The sequence below is a fragment of the Pistacia vera genome, unplaced genomic scaffold (assembly GCF_008641045.1).
Source record: "Pistacia vera cultivar Batoury unplaced genomic scaffold, PisVer_v2 Contig1239, whole genome shotgun sequence".
NCBI classification, from domain to species: domain Eukaryota; kingdom Viridiplantae; phylum Streptophyta; class Magnoliopsida; order Sapindales; family Anacardiaceae; genus Pistacia; species Pistacia vera.
In genome coordinates this window covers 15231-23624 of record NW_022195292.1, presented here as the reverse complement: position 1 = coordinate 23624, position 8394 = coordinate 15231, and the positions used below count along the sequence as shown (strand labels likewise).

General features: G+C 37.8%; 1 pseudogene; it reads right to left on the bottom strand.

Annotated features, from left to right (window-relative positions):
• Positions 1 to 1057: 1057 nt before the first annotated feature.
• LOC116117807 lies at positions 1058 to 1636 on the bottom strand (annotated as a pseudogene).
• Positions 1637 to 8394: the final 6758 nt, after the last annotated feature.

Genomic DNA, 8394 nt, shown 5'->3' with positions numbered 1-8394 from the left:
AATAAAAATATCATTCCCAATATTTAATTAACATATACAAAAATAATGAGTGAAATAGATTAATTGTTGATTGTTAAATAAAAGAAAAAGAAAGAGAATATTTTAAGGAATATTCTTTTTGGTGCAATGGGTTGGAGATGCAATAGTGTTTCACACCAAAAATCACACCAATTTGGTGTAAAACTTGCACCAATTTGGTGCAATGGGTTAGAGATGGTCTTAGCGCCCATAAGAACTTCAAGCGTTCCACGAGGAATTTTTGTTTTGGAGACGATAAAATACATACAATAAACATAAGAAAAGGTTGTTTTTTCTTGGAATTCTCAGTGTCAATGAAGATATAATATTAATGATACATGCAATTAATAGCGTTTTTTTCTTCTTGGAAAATTCTGAATCAGGGTTGGAAACCGAGAAATTTGGATGATGGTGATAAAAGGAAATGTAAACAATTGGATGGTTAGTAAATAAGTTGCGAATAATACTACACATATAACATTCTCATACAACATTTTTCATATAATATTATGTGGCAAAAGATGATTGAATAAAAGTTTAATTTTAATTTAAAATTAACCAATCATATTTTACCACATAGTATTGTATGAGAAATGTTATATAAAAATGTTGTATGTGTAGCATTACTCATAAGTTGTCGAGGTCTTGCAATATTATGTTTGTCACATTCACATACTAGGAACATGTTAAAGTTTTGAAAATGGCGAATAGAAAATTACAATTACGTGTTACTCGGTCGTCAAGTGCTGAGTTAGGCCAGCAATTCACTAATCATTGAGGGTTTTCCATTTTGTCCTATGTGATTTAAAGAAAGAAAAAAAAAAAAAAAAAAAAACACAGAAATCTTGACAATATGCGAGTATCTTAATCCTAAGATTGCCCAAGTAACAAAAGAGACGTAGTAGCACCAAATTACAACCAATATCTTTTTCCTCAGTGAAGAATTTAAGAAACAAATGTAGATGCCTAGATGGATATAATATAGAGATCTTAAAATAAATTTCAGACAGTAATTAAGGTCTTGAAAAATGAGGATGCTTCAAGGGCAAAACACAACCTTATGTTAGTCTCTGCGGGGCAAGTAAATGTGCTCGTTGCATCATCCATAGGGTAACTGTAAACATTTGGGCACCTTTCCTTGAAAAACTTGGAGTAATTTGTAGGTCCATATTCCATACTTGTTGGAAGTGCAACAATGTACCTGTATCTTGAATACAGGACATGGCCCATTACATCTGCCAAGCACCTCCGACTCAGTCGGGCACTGACCAATAATATTGACTGTGCATTTAATAACTTGGTTGCAGTTACTTGAGTCCGAGCTAATCTCCATCGGAACATTAAACCCATCAACAATAGACATATCTATAAAATTAAGGTTGTTGTATTGGTTTATGGCAAACTCGGCTAATGTGTTAGGGGCTTTCACATTCGAGGCGTCCACTGCAGTCACTGGTCTGACACTTGCCTCTCCCATCACTGTCAAACTGGCAATTGGTTCGATCCCAAACACAGCCATCGTTTGTGCCACCACATTCAGGATCCATGTTTCACCTTCATTAAGTTGAGTACCACCAGGAATAGAAGTAGCCCACACACGGTATGGGCATTTATTCATAATACCGAAAGTTGATGTCAAGATTAAGGGCTCTTGAGGGCAAAACACTGTTAGAGTAGATGCCGTAGAGCCAATCAATTATTGTAGAATTGACTCTTTGTAATAATGTTCATTGATCAATAAAAGGCATTTTATACTATATCGCATAAATCATCATTGTATGTATTGATATATGTCCTCAGAATGGTGGAACCATGACGAGGGTATCAAGTGTTTCAAATCTTGATAGTGAGAACCCTATGAGCACATATGGTGGCCATTCTAGAAATGTCTGTAGCCCTAGTATTATTCTGAAGTAAGGGCACAGATAGTATAGTAAGGCTATCATAGTGTTGAACAACCTTGTCGAAAGGTAGTGACTGATCTCACTTATCAAGGTTGTTTGGTGACAACCTGGTGCAACACATGGGTGCTTGCTGTAGGCAAGTTCACTGGACTGACCCACCAGAGGATTCCATATGGATGGTAACCCTAGTGTCTATGGAACAAATCCTCTAACGAATGGTGGTGCACGTGATCTTTAGACTTGAGATCACCGGAGTGCCTTGTGTACCAATTGGTATAGTTTGACACTAGCCTAATGCAGTTCTATTCAGAGTTGTCAATACGATGGTGATTGGCTGCATTAAGGAGTGTATCAAGACTATGGTGGATAGACAGAGGATTCATCACTCCCAGGTACGGGAGAAGTTATCTCACGGCGTAATTCAGTAAATGGCAATGACACTAAAACTATGGCCACAGTGGGATTGAGTTGTTGCTCTATCTAGTTTATAATACAAGTCATTGGTCTAATAACTGAATACATAATATCGAGAGCAACCGAGATTGACACTATTTTTATGCCACGGTCTCGTCGAGATAACGGATGATGAAATGATTGGATTGTACGGTAACCATATCGTTGACAAGTAGCTGCTTCGCTGAATCCGAATCTATCGGGTGGCCATGATGCCTTGCTAGGGGTCAAGCTTGGTCTGTGTGTAGTGAGACGATTAATTGGTGTTAATCGCGATACTACACACTGCCGGTATGATAAGGAGCATACAGGTCACACACATAGAAGATAATTTAAGAACCAGTTTATAAGAAGGGCATTTTCGTCTTTTTAGGTGAAAGGGTATATTGGTAATTTCACAGTGCAATTAAATTTGCTAAGGTCGTAGCCTTTATTTAATTTTCTAATTAAAATTAAATAAATGAAATTATATTTAAATATGTGTTCGCATATATTTAAATGAATTATTGTTATTGTTAAATGTTAATATATGAAATATATATATAATATAAATTTAATTTAATTGAAATAATGATAATTAAAATTAAAATATCTAAATGGGGTTGTTTGGACATAGGGGTGTTTGGGTTGGTGCCCAAGCCTATTCCATGATGGAATAGGTCAAAGTGTGCACTATATAAGTGCAACACTTTGTGAATTATTCAATTAATTCATTTCAATCATTAAAAGGAAAAATTCTAGCCCCTTTCTCTTCTCTCCCACGCCAGAATGCTTTTGCTTGAAACAACGTTTGATTGATTTCTTTTGGTTCTTAAAGACTAAAGAGGCTCTAGCAAATCCCCCTTTAGTTTGCTAGAGTTATCTTCGTGTGGACTACATCGGTTCGATCCTAAACTTGGGTCGGTAGCAAATTCCGTCAGAGACAAACTTGGAAGAGCCTCCAAACGTGCGTATGATTTCTCAAACTTTAAACTATTTTTTCTGCAGATTCTATTATTATGTATAAACTGTAATTTTTGTACCCCGATCTTGGTTCTAAGGAACGATCTATCATGTAAATTATTTGTTTTCCGCTGCCATACATGATCGTTTCCTAACAAACATAACTTTATAGTTAGTGGTAGCAGGGCAACTAAAGACATTATCTGTGGCATAAGTGTAAGCATCATAGCACAAATTTTTGAAAAACTTGGAGTACTTATTAGCATCACAATTCTTTATTATTCCAACAAAAATGGTCGGTTTTGAAAACCGTACAAGGATGATTACAGCCACAAGGGTCCCTCAGCTTAGTTGGGCATTTGCCATTGATATCACTGGTACACTTTAACCTTTTAGTGCAATCACTAGATGTTCTGCCAATGGTAGAAAACTCCGTAGGAACGTTGAACCTTGTTGACATGTGAATAGTGATACGCGCCATATTTAGAAGATTGGAAATATTTGATATAGCCTAAGTATGGATAGTGGTGCTGGATTTATTTCATTTCCTTTGTATGTTGATTTGTATTTATTTTTGTATATTTGACTTCCTTACATATCACTATTACACTTGTATAAATTGTACAACATTTTACATAAAAGACACATTGAATACAAAAGCTATTCCTCTCTTCCTTTATTTTTCGGCATACTCCGCAACTGAGTGTTGCATCTCTTGCCTCTCCAGAATTCTTCTAGGCATTCTTCGGCAGTCCAACTGCTTCTTTTACCACTCCAATTTCAACTTCTTACATGGTATCAGAGCCAAGTTCCTTAGCCAGATCCTCTTCTTGCTTCTCAACTTCACTAATCCATTACCTCTCCTCTGTTATTGGTTTCCCTGCAAAACAAACTCTAGGATTAGTTCATCTGAAAATGGATCCAAACCAGAACCCAACAACAAATCCAATAGAGCCAATTGCACCAGAAATGGGCCTTAACCCGCATACTCAAACAAACCCACACATACAGCCGAACCAGGATAATCAAACTGGCCCAAATACACAGCCCAATCCAAATAACCAAAACAACCCAAATATGCAACCCAACGTAAATCCCCAAACCGGGCCAAACCCGAACACATATCTATTCAGGTTTTTGGGTCAAACTAGCACAAACTCGTTTTCCTTTCAATTCCAAATTGTCCAGCCAAACCAGCACCGACTGGAGCTCAGTGATCCCCTTTACTTCTCACCTTCTGATGGACCAAAACTTGTCTTGGTCAAATGTAATAGCCGCTTTCTACTCAAATACTCATAAAAAATATACATAATAAAATACATATAAAATAGTATAAAAAGTTGGGCCCACATTTTCCTTTCATTAAACATATACATTCTTTATACAAAATTCGTATCATGTACAAAGCTATCAAAAACAAGGTGGACAGTGTAACCATTTCCCGTCGCTTGCCAACGGCCATTCGATCGTGTCCTCACCTAGATCCTGCAAAACATAGGAAACAATGGGGTGAGCACTAAAACAATGCTCAGTAAGCAAATCCTCTACTCATCTAACCCCGTAACTTTGTCTCTAATTCTTTCCTTACAATGCTCATTTACTCTTTCTCTTATACTTCTCTCTATTTTCTATTTTCTCATAACTCTTTTCTACTAACTCTCTTTAATAAGTCACGGCCTCATCTTACCGGAGACACGGCCGGGACTCGCTCCTGCTCTATGTGACTTCTACTCGTTCTAGCCGATCGGACTCGGTTATGCATGGATTCGAAACCCTTGGCCATGTGAGTATATAATCTCTCTCTCAGGTACTCTCAAGTATAGCCCTCATCCGCATGCACTCTCACGGGCTAACCACTTCTCTCTCTCATACTCATGCCGCTCTCTCAATGCGGCATACATGCGGGAATACTCTACCCATTACTCACAGGTTCCCCATTGCACAACCTACTCTATCCTTTCATTTAGCACTACTTTTTCTTTGTTCTCTAGTGCTCATTCTCTCTTTCTCTTTACTCTTAAAGTAGCTTATACTCAAATTCTCTACTATTTCTCAACCTACTTCTTAAGTGTATAAATAATGCATATGGATGGCTCATGCTCACTAATGCACTTATGAAATGCCAATATACAATGTTGCAAGAATTAAGGTTTACTAATCATACTCATACTCTCTTAGGCATTTCATCAAACAATTCATGTGCATATAAAAACTTTACTATAATTACTACTCTACTTCATTCTCTAGCCATCCAAAATGGGGGAAAACTCCCTCATATAGCCATAGTCCTAGTCAAGAAAAGCACTTCCAAAAAGGGTTTACACAAAATCTCTCAAACTTCATCTCAATTTCCATCTCTCAATACACATTAAAACACTTCTCATACATGAAGTGTATCCAACAACCATAAAATAGATACTCATCTCAACTTAATTTCTCAACAAGCATAGTACATATTTATACATGCATACATCTCTACTCAATCTCTACTCAAAGGTTTGTTTTTCAAATCTCAACATGGTTGGATTTACTTACTTTGTGAATAAGTGACTTCTCTAACACTTCTCCTTTCCCTTGTTGTCTTGTCCTCCCTCTACAACTTTAAACAATAACAATAGCAACAATATAAGACTTCAATACAACTATAAGCAAACTCACATCTAAAGCAAGAATCCTTACCTTAGGATGCTTTAGATTCAAGCTCTCCTAAAATTACCCCAAAAGCTCCCTAAAACTCCTTAGAAATCTTGGAAAATTGAATGGAGGATTGAAAGGAAGTAGAGAATGAGAATGGAGGTGGAAATGGGTGAAATGAAGGGTTTATTACACTTAACCCTTTTTAGCTCATATTATAACCATCCTTTCCCATTTTGCACTTGCTCTTCCTTGGAAATTCCATCTATATTCTTTGATTCATTACACTCACACCCCTACACTAACCTATTCTCCATGAAATTTCTTTACATTTCACTCTCCACTTTTCTTGCTAATTAGGGGTAGAATGGTCATTTTGCCCATATGAAGAATTCTCTAGAAACCTCAAGAAACGTTTCTACAGTCTTGTCGCTGCGGCGAAGAAAGTTCCGTCGCCCCGGCAAAAAATTAGAGAACCGACATTGTAACACAAAGCTGACGTCACTGCAGCGAAGACTATTCTTCGCCCCGACGAAGACTATAATACCAAGATTCCTCAAATCTCAACCAATTTCAAGGCAAACACTCAACATACCATTTCAACCAATACTAACAACATACAAACTCAATTGAAGTTGGATCAATGAACATTTAAGTAATACAACAAATCTTAACTACGTACCTCAAGTGGGGCGTTACATCAAACAGGTTCTCACTGGCACCGAGAACTATGCAACTTGGGCTCGTGATTTTTGGTGAGCCCTTATCACCAAGGACAAACATGGCAACCTTACTGACTTAGATGAGCCTTAGGAATCTCTTTATGTCATTGAACTGTCTGATCCAGATCCCTCTCCAGCTACATCACTAGATGTTATTCCCTTACGGCGATCCTCCAGAGTTTCCAGACCCCCAGTATGGCAAGCCGACTACATCTGTTCTCATGTGGAAGGTATTCCTTATCCCATATCCAAGTATGTGACTTTTGACAGATTATCCCCTGGCTACAAATCCTGCATGAGCAATATTTCCACTGAACAAGAACCAGATTCCTTTTTCGATGCCGTACAACACGATTATTGGTGACAGGCCATGGAGGAAGAATTAAATGCTCCTGTCAGCAATCATATATGGGATCTTATTTCTCGGCCCTCTTAAGAAAAGCTATTCGCTGCAAATGGGTCTACAAAATCAAACATCTGGCTGATGGCTCCATTGAACGGTACAAAGCTCGACTAGTCACAAGAGGTTTCACCCAATGGGAAGGCGTTGACTATTAGGAGACCTTTTCTCCCGTAGCCAAACATGTCACTATTCGAGCATTCTTGTCTGTTGCTTCCCACAATGATTGGCCACTCCATCAGATGGATGTTCATAACGCCTTCCTTCATGGGGATCTTGATGAGGAGATTTATATGGATATTCCTCCCGACCTTCGCAATCAGGGGGAGAATCTTGTATGTAGATTGTGAAAATCTTTATATGGCCTAAAACAAGCATCAAGGCAGTGGAATGCAAAATTTACAAAAGCTCTCAAAGTTATTGGATTCACCCAATCCAAACATGACTATGCCTTATTTTCCAGACATAAGGGTAAGTCCTTTATTAGTCTCATCATTTATGTCGATGACTTCTTATTACAGGAAACGATGAGAAGACAATCACAAAATTAAAGGAACATCTACATAGAACATTCCACATTAAAGATCTAGGAGCACCAAAATTTTTCCTAGGTATAGAGATTGCTCGCTCCTCAGAAGGAATATCCCTCAGCCAACAGAAGTATGTGTTGGAACTCATTTCAAATTAAGGTCTAGCAGCATACAAAGCAAGCATTGTTCCTATAGAACAGAATGCTAAACTCACCACAAAAGAACATGATGAGAAAACCCAAAATTCTGAGATAGATCCCTTATTAAAAGATAGTTCCAGTTATCAGCGACTCATAAGAAGGCTCATATATCTTACAATGATGCGGCCTGACATTAGCTATGTAGTTCAAATACTTGCCAATTTATGCATGCTCCAAAACAATCCCACATGGATGCATCAATCAAGGTACTCAAGTATTTAAAAGGTTGTCCAGGGTTGGGACTTCTCTTACCCAGAAAAGGAGATATGAATATCACCGCATACTGTGACTCAGATTGGGACTCATGCCCAATGACTAAGAGATCTCTCACTAGTTTCTGTATCAAAATTGGAGAGTCTCTCATCTCATGGAAAACAAAGAAGCAAACCACTGTTTCACTCTCATCAGCAGAGGTCGAGTACAGAGCCATGGCCAAAACTACATGTGAGATCACATAGATCCTTGGTTTACTAAAGGATTTAACTCTATAAGTGGAAACACCAATCAAACTATATTGTGACAATAAAGCAGCGAATGACACCGCAACCAACGCAGTCTTCCATGAAAGAATGAAACATATAGAGATTGACT